Here is a 15,220-nt window from a genome sequence, read left to right as displayed (position 1 = left end):
GAGAGGAATTTGGTAATTCTCTCCCCTTCCTGCATTCAGTTCGTCAAAGGCCCTTCTGGACAGAAGGGTAGCTTGAGATCCAGTGTCCACCAGTGCCAAAATTGTACCATGCCCCTGTACTTGTACCGGGGCATAGTATCTTCCCTCCTTCTCCTCAAGGGGGCACAGATAATGCACATTTTTGGACAACTGGTGGGCTAACTTTCTGGTTTTGGACATCGCTAGCGAAGAGATTTGGGCAGAATTCTGCGGAGAGCCTTGGGAAACTGAAAGAAAAAATTAGCAACTGGAGATCAGAACCATTGTGGGTTCCCCTGGCTCCGGTTCCGGGCCACCCCCCCCTTTTTGGAGGCAGTCACCAGGATGGGTTTGAACCAGGGGATTTTGGTATTGTGGGTTCTGGGATGAGATGATGGGCGGCGGTAGCTCTGTCTCCATATCTCCCCAGTCTGGATTGGAATCCCTTGGGGCCCATTTTTCCTTGGGAGGAGTTCCCCCATCTCTGAAGGAGAAGATCCTTTTCCCAGGATCTTCTGAGGATCCCTCTCCCTCAAATTGGAAGATCTGTACCTCCTCCTCAAACTGAGTCTGTTTGGGTCTTTTGTTTCTCCTACCCCCCCTCTGCTCCTTAGGAGGCAGACTTTCAGGGGCAAGAGATTTTGTTTCCGGTTCCTGGGTTTCCAGGGGCTGTTTACAAGTGAGGAAGGAAGCTTCCTCCAAGGCTTTACACCCCCCTTCCCTTTGTGCCTCCTCCCTGGGAACCGGTGAGTTATCGGGGTGCTGCCCCCGTCATTGTTCTGGAGCACCAGGTCCAGAGTTGGGTGCGCTCTGCGCCGGCATGCTGATCTGAGGGTTCTGCTGAGCCCTCAGTATGTGACCCAGATCCCGCGCCATGTTCTGAACCTGGCGCTCTAACTGGGAAACCCGCTCAGGCTGATACGGGGCCCTGTTTTCTCCCCTGGGCTGATCCCGGGAAGGGTAGCTATCCCTTCTTTGGTAGTACCCCTGGTTGGGAAGATTTGGATACCCCTCCACCCTTGGCCTCCCCTCTCCCGGATTCGGTTGTCTGGGCTCAGGGAATTGGGGAAAGAAGGGTGGAGGATTTTGGGGCTGGAAGTTGGGTGGATACCTGGGGAAGAAGTTCTGCCCAGGGTTTGGTGAGTTTCTGCCCTCCTGTGAGAAGTTGGGAGGGAAGTTCTCTGGGTTAGGTGCTTGGCTGGATCCCCCCCCTGGGGCTGGAGGAGTCCACACATAACCCAGGATGGGTCTGTTTCCCTTGTACCGGGGGCTTACATAATCAGGAGAGCGAGGGACCCCATTTGTGGGGCTGCCTCCCTGGCTCCCTGTCTGTGACTGGCCCGAGGACCTTCTGGGCCTAGCATTATTAGGTGCAGGTAGGTTTTTAGGCCCCCCATCTCCAACTCTAAAACGGGGGTGACCTTTACCTCTGCCACCTTGGCAGCAGCAGGGGTGTTGTTGGCTTTGGGTTTTTTTGGCGCATTATTTTTATTTTCTATTGGCTTCTGCACCTCATAGATCCGGGTCGCCTATTCAATGACCCAGTCTAAAGATCTTTTCTCGTGAAAATCCCTCACGAGCTGGGTCATTATGTATTTGGGCAAGGCATGGAAAAACGTATTAATAAATTCTCTGCTATCCGTGCGCACCCTTCTTGTGGTCTGTGCAAAAGCACGCTTTAACTCCTGCACAAATTCTTGTGGGGCCTGATCCTCCCCACATTGTAAATTGTAGGCTGCCTTGCGAGCCTCTTGAGGATTTCTATGAGTAGAAAAATGTTTCAAGATGGCCGCCTTATAGGTGGACCATCTTAAAGGATTTTGGTCCTCCAGCCCCGCAAAGAAACTGGAGTATTCCGGGGAGAAGGTCCACTTTACATATTGAATACAGCTTTGGCTGTCCTTCTAATGGAAAGTCTCCATCATTTGCTCAAACAACTCTAAGTGCTCCCAAACAGAATACTTGGCATTCTTATGATAAGGCGTGATGACGCTCTTGATTGCCTTAATCTGCTTTAAGGGGTCCTTAAGCAAGGCCCTTTTTGTCTTATTGGCCCTTTTGGTCCAGGTAACCCTGGTCCATTCATCTTCTGACTCAGAGGCACTGCTCCCAGAGGTTCCCGTCTGTTCTTCCAGGTTTTCCCGGATTCTGCGAGCCTGGGAATGGCTGGCAGAAAGTGGGGACCTGGTCTCCTGTGTCCTGTACCGCTCAGAGGAGTCTTCAGATCCCTCCTTGCTGCCAGGATTTGTTGGGTACCACCCCAATGGCCTAACTGGGCAGAGGAATTCAGGATGCCCTTAATGGGCCTACTCTCCTGGGGTTCCCCATCAAATTGCACTGTGCTTGGGTGCCCATACCCGGATGTCCGCCCCTCCATTCCTGGGTGGTACTGGCCTATGAGCCCCATGCTTCTGGCTGGATAGTAATCTGCCATCCCTGTGGCCCTGTGCTCATGTGCGCCAGGGGACATGGGGGTGGCAGAGTCCAGGGACTGAGAGAGATAAAGGCCTCTGGTACTAGGGCTCCTGAGGTTATGCTCATGAGTCTCCCTCTCCCAGCGAACCTGGTCTCTATCCGCCCCTGCTTCCTGTTGCAATGCAAGAGCCTGCGCTTTCAGTTCCTCAGTTAAGGCCTTACTCGACTCTATCAGTCTCTCCTGCATCGCTACCTGTTGTTGGAGCCTATCATTGTGCTGGCAGAGAGCCTCATTCTCTCTCTGCGTTTCCTGATTGGTCCTGGAGCACTGGGCCAGTCTTTGCTGCAGGAGGGTTACCTCCTGAGCTGTGTCCCTATTGGCCTGCTCCTTTCTTGCCAGAGCATCCTCCACCTTCCTGGTGTGCTCTAACAAGTTCTGGTGTTCTTTTTGGAGGTCACCCAGTCCCTGGAGGGCCAGGTGATTTTCTTCCATTTTCCTTTTTAAGTGGCAGACTTCCTGGCCTAAGCTATCCCTTTCCTGACTAAGAGTCTGCATCTGTGCCGCCAGGTCGTCCCTTTGCCTTTGGAAGGCACCAGTTTTCTGCCGCTCCTGGTCAAACTCTGCCTGGGTATCCAGGTCTTTCAAAATCAGTTTATTGCTCTCTGCCTTCTCCCTATCTAGGTGGCTTTGCAGGGTGACTACCTGCTCAGCACATGCCCTATTGAAGTCTAACTGTTGCTCCAGCTTTTTCTTGCTCTGCAGTAGGGAGTCCAAACCTTCTTGGTACTCCTTCTGCAAGGCCAGAAATCTGGTATCCTGGTCCGCCTTTTCCTGTTGCAGCACATTCATATCCTCCTTTATTTTAGTGATGTACCGTCTGCTGTCATTTTCTGACTCCTGGCTCCTGAGCAGCCTCTGCTCAGAAGAGTCCAGATCAGATTGGGCCTTCTGTAATGCCAGCAGTTGCCTACTCGCCAGATCTTGGCCTTCAGCACATTTGTCCTGCATGGCTCCCATATGTAAATACAAATATGCCGCTACCCTGGCAATCTTGTGGTGCTCATCCTTGGCCTTCGTGGCCAAATATAGTTCACTCAGGGCCACATGTAGGGGACCCTGATCTCCCCAAATATCTGACCCTGTTTCAGTGACCTGTTTCGCGATTGCCTGCAACCAAACCGTTTGGTCCTGATGAGTCCACTCACCTCTCACAAATAACTTATGTAAGAAGTGCTCTCTGGCTATTTTCATATCTACCAAGGTCGTCATTCTAGAGATTGGTCTCTGTCCTGACTTACAGAAGTTTGTATTTTATTTTTGCAAAACAGACCTTTTCCTTAGAGCGTTCCTTTGAGGAGTGCTTTACAGCGTAACACAGCGTGGTGATCCGACCGGATATGTGTATCTGGTCAGCTGGCACGCTGTATTAATCTGCACAAATGGTAGATCTAACCCAAACGTCCCGCTCGAGCCCCCAATTTGTAAGAGGATTCAATTCAACACTACAGCTAAGTCAATGCCTAGTCTGGGATACTGAATGGAAACCCTTATTGATATATCTTTATGTCCAGTTTATGCGTTCTGGATGACTACCCCTATATAACACCCCTCTCTTGGAATCCCCCCGACCCCACTGAGCCAAGAAGTAGTTCTGTTTTGCAAGTTAAAAGGTTTATTTGATAATTTAAACAATAGATATATATATCACACTTTATAATAATTAATAATTGGATATCACACTTAATCTGAGCAGTAATCAATAATGGATAGTGTGGCACTAGCACACTTGTGAATAGGAACAGAAGAATAAGGTGGTAGAGAATACTTTATATAAGTTCAGATGGATGTAATGTTGAATGAAAAATGCAATACAGAAAATACTCAATATGATTCCAACAAAACAATGTAATCACTTTATGCAATGCAAGGAAATGGAAGGAAAGTACACAGTTCTCAGAAATGCAATCAAATGTAATTCAGTTCACCCCAGCAAGCTTAGACTACAGAAGTTTGAAACACAGGCCCAAAATGCTTTTATATGTGCTGGCAATGAAGTGAAAAATATGCTAAAATGCTTTTAATTCCCTCTAGAGGTTCAGGTTGAGGATTGGTTGGTTTAAATTAGTTCAGGCTTACTTTAGCAATGTTCTAGGAATGATTGGCAGGTTAAACGAATTTTTGGCAAGGAAGCGGCTGTTTTCACACGTGGAGAAATTTGCAAATCGCGGTAAAATTTGCGAGTGCGTTTTGTAGGGAATAGGAATGCGGTTCTAGGTTCATTGGAAAGCGAAGATTCCCAGCTTTCAGAGGAAAGTTACTGCAAGTCTCTAGGACAAACGGTCACGGAGATATGAGCGATTAAATAAAGGTAGTTTTTCGGATTTGGAATGTTAAAATTCAAAGTGACAAGTGACAGTTTTGCAAAATGACAAGGTACAACTTCTAGGAGACAGTTCTGGTTAGATTAAAATAGATTGAATTATATTATTTTAACTAAGAGATTGGTTCTGCACAGTTCTGCTAGGTACTCACAATATATTTAGAAATAGAATGGGCCTCGCCACGGATCTGGTCAGGTTTTAGACTGGACTCTGGTCTGGTCTCGGCACTTCACAGTGATCTGGGTCAGCTCTCTGGTTCTGCTAACAGTGGTCTGGGTCAGCTCTGCTCTCTCTGGGTACAGCACTGCTTCTGGATCTTTCTGCACAGCTTTCTCTGGAGATTGATGGATTTGAAGTCTGGATCTCTGGATGTGGTATGGTCCGGCAGCATGCTCCGCAGCAAATGGAATTGAATGTCCCTATCTGTCCTGACTGTCTGCTTTTATGTGTTTTGAAAATGGGTGTGTGTGCAGCATCACTAGGCTCTACCCCTCTCCACTTGTCATTGGCCACTTCATCCTCTTCCCCTTGATTGGGGGAATGAAATGAAGTGTCATCATGATGAGGTCTGTTTATGGTACAGAGAACCCACCCCTGTCAAATTACACACAATCTATATTTTGACCCAAAAGACATATTTGCACAGGTACACATTTGTTTAAAATTACATGCACCCATCACATATCACAGGAGGTATACCCTGTCCAAATCTGCTCTTCCTGGGAGCTTGCATTCAGAAATGGCGACATTTGCACTTTTTAACTGGTTTCGCAATATCGGACATTACCCCAAAATTACACACATGTGCGCAAGGAGTATGGACATTAATTGATGAAGTGTCAGATTTTTAACATGCATACATTTTAAGTAATACCCTCTTAACTGCTAGCTTGCCCCCAGATCATGCCACCGGTTCTAAAAACCTCTTAAAATGTGGGCAGAAAAATCACAAGAAATATGGTATCATTTAAATAATTTTCACAAGTCCGCTCTATGAATGATCCATCTTTTTAGAGTTATGTTCTGGCCCCAAAGGGGTGTGGTTTCCCCCCCAGCACAAGGTTGAATTTCTGGTTTTTCCAGTTCGCCAAGCCAGCTTGCTCTCACAGGCAGTGCTCCTCCCCTTTCCTTCAGGAGGAAGCAACTTTTACGGCCCCCATAATAAAACATTTGCCTGAGTCAGGACAGGGCTTTGTTCAATTTCTTGCAGAGCCCAGGTAATTCAATCAGAGAAGTGTCATATCCCTTTTGGTGGGAGCAGCAAAAGGGCAGCTAGGCCTGGGAACAAAGCTGTTGTGCAAGTCTCAACTCCTGTCGGGGGTAGCTGGTGGGCAGAATTCAGTTCCTTAAGCCAGGCCCCAGCTAATGTCACTTTTAGTTACCCAGTTTTCTGCATTCAAATTAAATTAACCATTTTTACATATGCAGCTAGAATGCTGATTCTAAGTTTAAAACTATGACATTTAAACAATTGCAACCTATGTGACACTCAAAAGTAGGTCACTCATTTCTTTTAAACATTTAGATTTTGAGTGTCTTTCAGTCCAAATTTACTTAAACTGCTGAAATCCACAACTCAGCCAGTCTTGTTATAAACCTTCAAGTCACTTCAGAATATAACTTTACATTGTATCCACCTCTCAGTAAGTCTTTCTTTGGGCTGCTTTAGGTTCATTTATTCAGTTTTACACACAAAAAAAAAAGTCTGGTGTTGTTTTAAAACGCCGGCTTTCTGATAGTGGTGAGTACTGGTAATGCACCCATTTTTGGGATTTAAGAAAACGAATTCCCCACAATTCTAGGTTGCTTTTGGCAATCAGCATTGCCATTCCCAATGGTTTCAGACTACGGTGTGGGTAGTCCAATGGTGGTTTTAGGCAGTGTCCTTCTGTGCCCATAACATCGGCAAAAATGGGTGGCAGCTTATACTTCATGCCTTTCCCTGGGCATTTTCTGGGAAGCTCTGGCCATCATGATGTTTTCCATGTCAGTACTGCACAGTTTTGAGGTAGGGCTTGGATGCATGGATAAAAACATCCCACACTAGAAACACTTATGACAATACAAAAAGATTCATACTGGTGATCTTCAACACAATGAAAGAATACACCTATAGCAATTGATTGGCAAATCTTCAGTACATTCAAAGGATCCACCTTTAAAGACTGTCAATACCAAAGTTCATCGAACAAACGCCATCAACAGTGCCAACGCGACATTAACAGAACCAATGTAAAAAAAGTGCATCAAGTGCTGAAAAAGTGCTTCAAATCACAAATGGTGCCAACTAGTATTCACAGACAGGCATTCATGCATACCAGTTAGTGCAAAAGGGACAAACACATCAAAGCACTACAGAATACAGGAAAACATATCAATGGAAACAGTGCAGCATTGCATTCAGCTGCCAATCCATCTATCAATTGGATAAACATACTAGTTTCAACGACTAGCTCATCTGAATACTTTTTCCTGCATCGCCTTCTTCAGAGCGACAAGTTTTCTTTAGTTGTAGATAGTTATCGGAGTGGAATCAATTTTGTACACAAAAATCATCTGTTAAACCCAAATTGAATTCCCTTCCTGTCCTCCTAACGAAAGGTAAACGGAATCCATCTTGTTCCTCAGAAATGGCATGTAGTTCTCAATTCCACCAGGCTCAAATTAGGATTTAAAAAAAAATTCTTTGGGTGAGAATCATCTCTAATAGAATAAAATAAAATACGCCTAAAAGCCTTGGAGATAGTGATGGGAAGAAAAACTCTGTACTAGTACTGTTCAGCAATAGACCGCACTTCCCAAACATAATTCATCGAGTCACACGCCAGTAGCCTACTCACGACTCACGCTCACCAACGGTCTTCTATAGATCCATCGTGATTCACATCAAAGTATGTTCCCTGTCACATGTCGGACAGAGGGCACAACAACTAGGCCGGTAATGGAAGGTTATTTACGTGCATCTAGGGGTAGCGCACAATGGTGGTCAGTCAAAATGTTGAATGTATTCTTTTTTTATTTATATGAATTTTTTGGGTTCGGTAAGTTAAAAAAAACGTATTGAAAAAGAAATTTGACTTTCTTTTTTTCGACATTTTGTTTCGACATTTTGACTTTCGACATTTTTGTTTTCGACCAAATGACTATAAACCGCGCACAACGGAACCTCCGTTTCCAACAATTTGCTCGAAAAAGTCAGCTAATTTGATCCATTTATAAACCTTGACCTATACAAGAGGGAGACTCCCTGGTATCAGAGCTGGAAATGAACAAAATGTACTGGCGGAACTCCCTCCCCCACCTACGGCCTGGCGGAGGAGGGGGAGATTTGGAAGGGAGGCAGATTGTCAGTGGTGTGGGCGGGACTGGGACCAGGATTGTCAGTATTGTGGGCGAGACGGGGGCGCAGAGCTAAGCGTTGAATGATGTGCGCGCCCAGAATATAGGATGCTGTTTGCTTGCATAAAAACAAAGTGCATTTTGGGATAAGAAGAATGACCACTAAGTCATCAACCATGAATGTGCCAGTAATTCAAACGTTCACTCCTTCTGAGCATTGAATGCACACTGGGGATGGTGTCCATTTTCTCTGTCAGAATAGTCACCCTGACAGTAAAATGTGTGCAAAGCAGGCCAGTTATATAAACAGGTTTGGACAGTTTCATTGTGCAAGTTTGGGCTGTTGAGCAAAGGAGGACTTTCAGTTGTAGTTTGTGAAAACGGTGGCCACTGGAGTTCGGGAGACTCACGGCAGTCAGGGCCAGGGAGCTTCCTCAATGTAGCGCCTACATGGAATGGAGCTCGGGCAAGACAGTTTTGCGGCCCTGTTCTGGCCCAAATCCTCCCCTGGCTGGTATTACATCATTTCAATGCCCAGGTTCCATTGATCCAGTTTGGAATGTCAGTCGTATGCCTGCTAGTGTCCGGACCACATCGCTGCAGAAACCACATTTTTAACTGATGATCAATTCAGATAAGTGTGATCCATACTCCATTAGCAATTGCCATTCGATTTGGTCAGTCAACCCCTCCAGCCTGACTGGTAACTGAAGGAAACACTGAACTATACATGCCAACATTATCCATTCCATTCTGGAGATACCAGTTCAGTCTTGGCTTTATCTTTGCATTCTGTGACTTGTAGTCCTGGATTTATATTGGGGAAATTCATGACTACAAGTTCCAGAATGCAACGTTAAAGCCAGGATTGGACTGGTGTCTCATGTTGGTTGTATGCTGAACACCATACACCTTCCCTGGCCTTGAGGACACTCTGCTTGCCCTCCCAGCCCCATGAACACCCAAATTGCCTTCAAATTCCACTTCTTCTCAGCAAATACATCCAAGGAATTGCCCCCAATGTAGAGAGCAACGAAATACAGTGACTGAAGGCGGGGCTGTATGTCCGGAGCACAGGGACTCCATCTTGCGCCTTTGGAATGTGAAGGTCAGACGGCGAGCACACGAGGATCTGCCAAAAGGCGCCATATTGTTAAATGCGCGCCGTTTGCATTGCATCTAAGAGTAACTCTTGACCTAACCCGGGCCCTTGATTGGCATATGGAACACAGCGACTCTGAATTTGCAGAGTCTGAGGAAACAAAACGGCCTTGTCCGCGCCTCCTGTGATGCGCCAGCTCGAGGCTTTGAGGAAATCGCAAGGTTGGAGACCCTGCACTGAATGACGCTTGGGCGCGATATTGTTCAGGGAAAGGCACGGTTCCCAGAGAACCTTGGCTGCCGCTGATCTGGTGACTTGGCTGAAAAGGCCAGCTGAAGCAGAAAGCCCCCGCAGGGTTACGTGCAGGCAGGTGTGCCATGGACTCGATAAGGTTTCCAAAATATCGCCTTTCCTTCACACAGAGGACAAAATGCTCCATGTATTTTTCACTGGCACAAAATTAATGTATTGAGGGTCTGTTAACTTCTTCTTTTACATTGCTACATTTTTTTGTTGTTGCAAAAAACCCTGGTACTAAAATGTTACTGTTTGCGATAAGAGATATAGCGATGTTTTAGCATTGATATAATTTCATGTCACTGGAAAAAAGACATCCATGTACTCCATGAAGCCACAAACACTTTTGGTGCTTCTAAGGAACAGTGCAGCTGTTTTCCATAGCTTGATATAACACACATGGCATACACGACTCTCTTGCCTTCTACTAATCATCCCGTTTTATTGCACTATTGAAAGGGGCATTGTTGTAACCGGATTGCTCTGAAAATACTTTTGGACTAAGGACTTCAGAACTGAATAGGACTGAACTTTCAACAAACTTAGACCTTAAAAAAAGGCGATGAATCAAGATATCGTTTTCAAAATAGAGAGCACAAAAATAAAGAGTTCAAAAGGTTGAGTTTTATGCTAGGTGCAGAGCGGTAGGACAGGGGGTTCAGAAAGGGCGGGCTAGCCATATCCAATAGTCATGCTGCATTTGGTGTTATTTTGGGGGAAAGTTCGAGTTTTGGTTGTTGGTAGATGAGGGAGAATGGCAGAGAGTTTGGGGGACTGACGGTTAGGGAGCGGAGTGTGACTTTTTCCTGCCCTTAGATGCATTTTGTTTTAATTCTTTTTTGGCTATTAGGTGACACTTAAGCACCACTTTTAACCCAAAAGAAACTATTTCATTTGAGTGCAGTTGGGAGAGAGATTATGTGAGGAAGGACACACATGTTTTGATTTTTATTGGGGTATGTACCCTCCCATTGACAGCCCATCAATCCCCATGGTCATTCCCACCCACTACCTGCACCTCCCGACCCAAAACACATCCTCCTGGGATGTCTTTGAGCTACCTCTTTTAAGCAGTACCATCAAACTTTGGCCTGCAAGTGTGTTAGGCAGAATTATATGCAGTACCCTTTGGCAACACCACACACAATTAAGACTACAAGTGACAGTACAAATTCACCTTTGGTACAAGCCTGTACTACACAGTAAAAGTGGTAGCGATGGCTGAGTAGCCAGACTTATCTCAAGAGTAAGTGAGCAGTATCAAATAGTTACACAAAGGACAGCAATTACTATGATTCAAACAAACACAGACTCAAGGTTTCTGAGTAAAAAAATATACATTTATTTACACATCAGTTGTATAACATTTCACTAAAGTAAAGCAGTTGAAAAATCACGTTAGCAATACACCACGCCACTCCCAATAGTTTCCAGACAAGTTAAGCTCACACAATGAAGTGGGAGCAAAATGGCATTCTAGTAATTAAAAAGGGAGGGAAAGACAGAAATTGAGCAGCACCAACAGGTAAGTAAGCAGGGCAATCTAGAAAGATGTGGCACCCACAAATGTACTTTTTAAATAAAAGCTATAGACGATTCCAGATTTGAATAAGGGAAGTCAAGGTAATGCAACAGACACCAACAGGTAAGTAAGCAGAGCAATCTAGAAAGAGGCACTACATTGATGGAACCAAATCAAATAGGTTTAGGGCCAAAGTCAATAGAACAAAAGTCTTTTGCTCAAGATCACACAGTTCAGGGTAGTTTGTGGTTAAGTCTTTGCCAAGAGTTCCGGACGAAGTTGGTCGGCAGAAAAGTTAGTTTAAAGAGAAGAGAAGGACATGCCCTCGAGTTGGCGAAAGGTTTCACACACCTTCACCACGACTGAACGAAATGCACAACCGGATTTGCACAGTACCTTTAAATGGAGAAGAAACTGTAGCTGAGGCGGACGTTCCTGGTAGTTCCTGCAGGCTAATGGTTCCTGAAGCGACTGTCGGACTGATGCAAAGTAGGAAGACTGGAGGGTCCTGCACTACCCAGGGAAGAAACCAGCAGCAGAGCAAAGCAACGAATAAAAGGTGCGCTCCTTAAAACCCAAGCAGGGTCCGACCTTCCTGGCTATCCAGCCCACTGTAGCTCTGTACAGCAAATTTGACCAGAGGAGGGAGTCCTGGCTTGCAGTTTGGGCGAACTGGTTGGTCCCACCAGCTCTCGGGAAGAAGATTCCTGGAGGATCTTCTCTGTCATTGGAGTTCGAGGATTTGGACTTGCAGCAGGGCTTCACCAGGCAGTTCAGTGGTGGTAGGGGTTCTCTTCCGTCAGCTCCTCATCGGTTCTTTCATTCCAGTGGTGAATCTGCCTTTCCAGACCCAGAGACCTGCTTTTTATGCAGTTTTCTCCCATTCACACAGCCTGGCTGTCAATCACACAGCAGGGTGGCTGTACCGCCGGGACAGTCACCACAGCCAATCATTTCAGAGTGCGACATGGGTCTCCAAGGAAACCCTGTGCGGGAGTCCTAAACCCCTCCCTCACATCCTGTCCCCCCCAGACATACAGGCACCGAAGGAGGGCTTCTGTGTAGAGGCCTGCGAAAAGACGGTGAACAAAGGAATCAAACCTGGTTTGGTGCGCAGAGTAAAACACGAGAAAGACTTTTATAAAAAAGAAATGGCGAATAAACCCAGCCGGAACCATAATAAAACATATATGGTCTAACGGGTTTACGTTCGAGGCTACCAAGATAGCCTAGAACAATACCAAGGTTATTTAAGATAACCGCAGTAGGAAAATAGGATAGTTACCACTGCCACCAGCCAAGTCTTGATGAAAAGGGAGTGAAACAATGATCCAAGAGAAACAGACAAAAAGGGATAAGTATTAACCCTTTCCAGTACTCCATGTAAGATGGTGTGTACTGGGTCTGTGGTTTTACAGAGGCTAATACAGTTAATGGAAACTTTATGTGTTCTGGGAGACAGTAGTCAGTCCCAGAAAATGGAGTCTGAGTTGGGAAGTCTAAAAGACAACCCTGTGTCACTGCACTGAAGGTGCTGTGTAACACACAGTAAAAAGATGATGCCTGTGGAGTAGGTGAGGCTCCACAGTCTATGAACACAAACATGTTAAACACACAGAGTAAAAACACATGTAAGAGTGGTAAAAAAGGCTCAATCTCTTACCAGGTGAAAAAATAAATCCTAGAAATCCAGCAAAGCTGCTGAGGGACTCAGTAGGTAAGGAAAATTAGCCATTCTGGAGAATTCTCCCTAACAAAGTGTTATTTCTAGGATGTCTGCTGAGAGTTAATACCTTAATTACAGCTATAAATGTACTACAGGTGTAATTAAAATTAACCAAATGTGGCTTCAGCCCCTTGTTTTATTCCTTGCACTGACGTCCTGTTAAAGAGTTCCATTGACAAAGCCAACATGTTTTGGATCGTGTATAGGTATTAAATAGGCTTTTGGCAGAAACTGCCTATCATATGCCCAGGTAATATGACCATTTTTCAGCTGATGTCATTTTATGGCCCGATAGTACCATTATGACAGTGCCTGGTAAATGCCTCCCCCATGCCTCCACAAAAGAAAAAACAGTTGGCTTTGCCAATGCTTGTTTTGGAATTTCTGCTCATGCTGTTTATTCCCCAAAAATCTGTCTGAGAAAAACAACTTTTCCTCTTCTGTAAATTTTAATCTGAGTTCTTTTCTTTTCTTTTTAAATAGTCTTATATACTGGTTCAAACTGATATAGTTGTTCAATTATACTAGTAGGCAGAGTACATTTTTACTCATCATTTTAGGTAGAGAGTTTGGAAGTCTTTTTTCATGACTGAAATAAATTGACATCCAATCACTCAAAGGAACAATCAGAAACATCACACCGAACAGACTGACAATACATTTTTACAGCAGTATTTAATTTATAATGTGTATTTCTTTATTTTCAATACTAGTTGTTTTCTGCTAACCCTTATCAGTAACTGTCTGGGATTTCTTTATCTTTGCAAAAATGTATACTTATCTATACAAACAATATGACCATGAACACTGGTGCTGGATCCTGTTATGATGTTGCAGTGTTATGTTATGTTTTCGCCACTTCTAAATCACTTCTTGGCGCTGGATGCTCTGATGTCACTGTGATCAATTACTCAGCCTGATACAGGATTGAAATGAATCCCAGAGGGAAGGGGCAAGTATGGAAAAGGCTTGTCCTCCCTTCCAAGTTCATTTGGTAGCGAAGGCACTATCAGCTGCTCACTAAGGAAAATAATGAGTTACTTCCAATCCGGCTGGAGGCATGGAAATCTCCAGAATAATTTGCATTTACTTGACACAATTATAGAATTTAAACTGAAAGTATGAAATTAGAAAGGCCAACAGCCACATAAAGACACTTAAAACACCAGGAGATGGAGCTGATCGCAGAGCAAGACCGCATTTTACTAGTGTAGGCTTGGGAGCTTAAATGATCCATTAATGCGGATTGGTGAAGAAAGATGAGAAGCATATTTGCACCGTGCCCTCCAAAATGAATTCCCCCGGTCAAGAAATCCAGACTAGGGGCCTAGGTTTGTCGAAGGCTATAGAGAGGTCAAACCGTGCCACGTTTGCTGCCCCACCTATATCAGAGATGGAATGTCAATCATCCTGCAATCAGGATTGACTTCGTCCCCTGCCTAGGTGGAAACCTGCGAGTCCAGAATGTTGGTGTCTTCAAGATAGGATTGGAGTTCAGTGACAACTATAGAGTCCGGTGCCTTGGATAAATAGGAAAGATCGAGACCGATCAGAAATTCCCAGGTGTCTAGGATTCAGAGACATATTTTGTCAGCAGAGGGATCCGTACAGCATTTTTACAAGTGTTAGCCACCTGGCCACACATGAAGGAACAATTTTACAGGTCTCTGCGAATTGCCACACAACCGTGGTTTCTGGAGCTATTGTTTGAGCAGTACGGCTCAGAGAGGATCAAACAGAGATTGAAGGTCTACTTGAAGCCAGGCAAGATATTCATTCAGATGTATCAAGGGGATCAAAAGCAGAAAAAGAGAGGACTGTCATATGAGAAAGCAAAGACTTTCTGCAGGTCCAAAGTCTGACCAGTTACTTTATGGTGGATCGATTGATAGCTCTTATCTACTATTGTAACAAAGAAAGAAGCCTGATCTCTCCTTGCTTGCTGCTAGTCTCCATATCTGACTGCAATGCAGCGAGGTAACTGAAAAAATGCTCTCTGCATATTAGGATTCTCAGGATTTGTTGTGTATAAGAAGTCATTTTTCATAAACAAATCAATGCTTTATGGATAATGAGATGGGCATAAAGGCCGTCTAAATTGCCTGTCAGATATGAGGGCTTTATAAGAAAGGGGAAAAAGGGGGTCCTCTTTGTGTTTTATAGAGGGGCCTGAGTCTGGAGGACAAATTTACACTGCAGAAAGGGGTGGACTCTGGCTGCCTCTTCCTCTGAGACACTAACAGGTGTCGCACTGGCATACATGAAGCCAAGTCTACACTGGTAGGACTTGTATTTCTTATAGTAGAACCCAACAGCACTTTCTCAAAGGTGCTAAAACTTCTTTATTTAACACACAATAAGTTTTCCTTTTTTATAATAAATATACAAACTAAAAGTCCACTTTCACAAATTGCATTTC

The 15,220-nt window shown here is 44.8% G+C and overlaps 1 protein-coding gene across 1 annotated transcript in view; it reads left to right on the top strand.

Annotated features, from left to right (window-relative positions):
- The window catches only part of ROR1 (receptor tyrosine kinase like orphan receptor 1), an 871,402-nt gene that overhangs the window by 162,498 nt on the left and 693,684 nt on the right, over positions 1-15,220 (top strand). The window lies entirely within an intron of this gene.

This window comes from Ambystoma mexicanum, chromosome 1q (assembly GCF_040938575.1).
Source record: "Ambystoma mexicanum isolate Mex_15411 chromosome 1q, UKY_AmexF1_1, whole genome shotgun sequence".
Taxonomy (NCBI): domain Eukaryota; kingdom Metazoa; phylum Chordata; class Amphibia; order Caudata; family Ambystomatidae; genus Ambystoma; species Ambystoma mexicanum.
The sequence above is the reverse complement of the archived record's forward strand: the minus strand, read 5'-3'. Positions and strand labels throughout refer to the sequence as shown.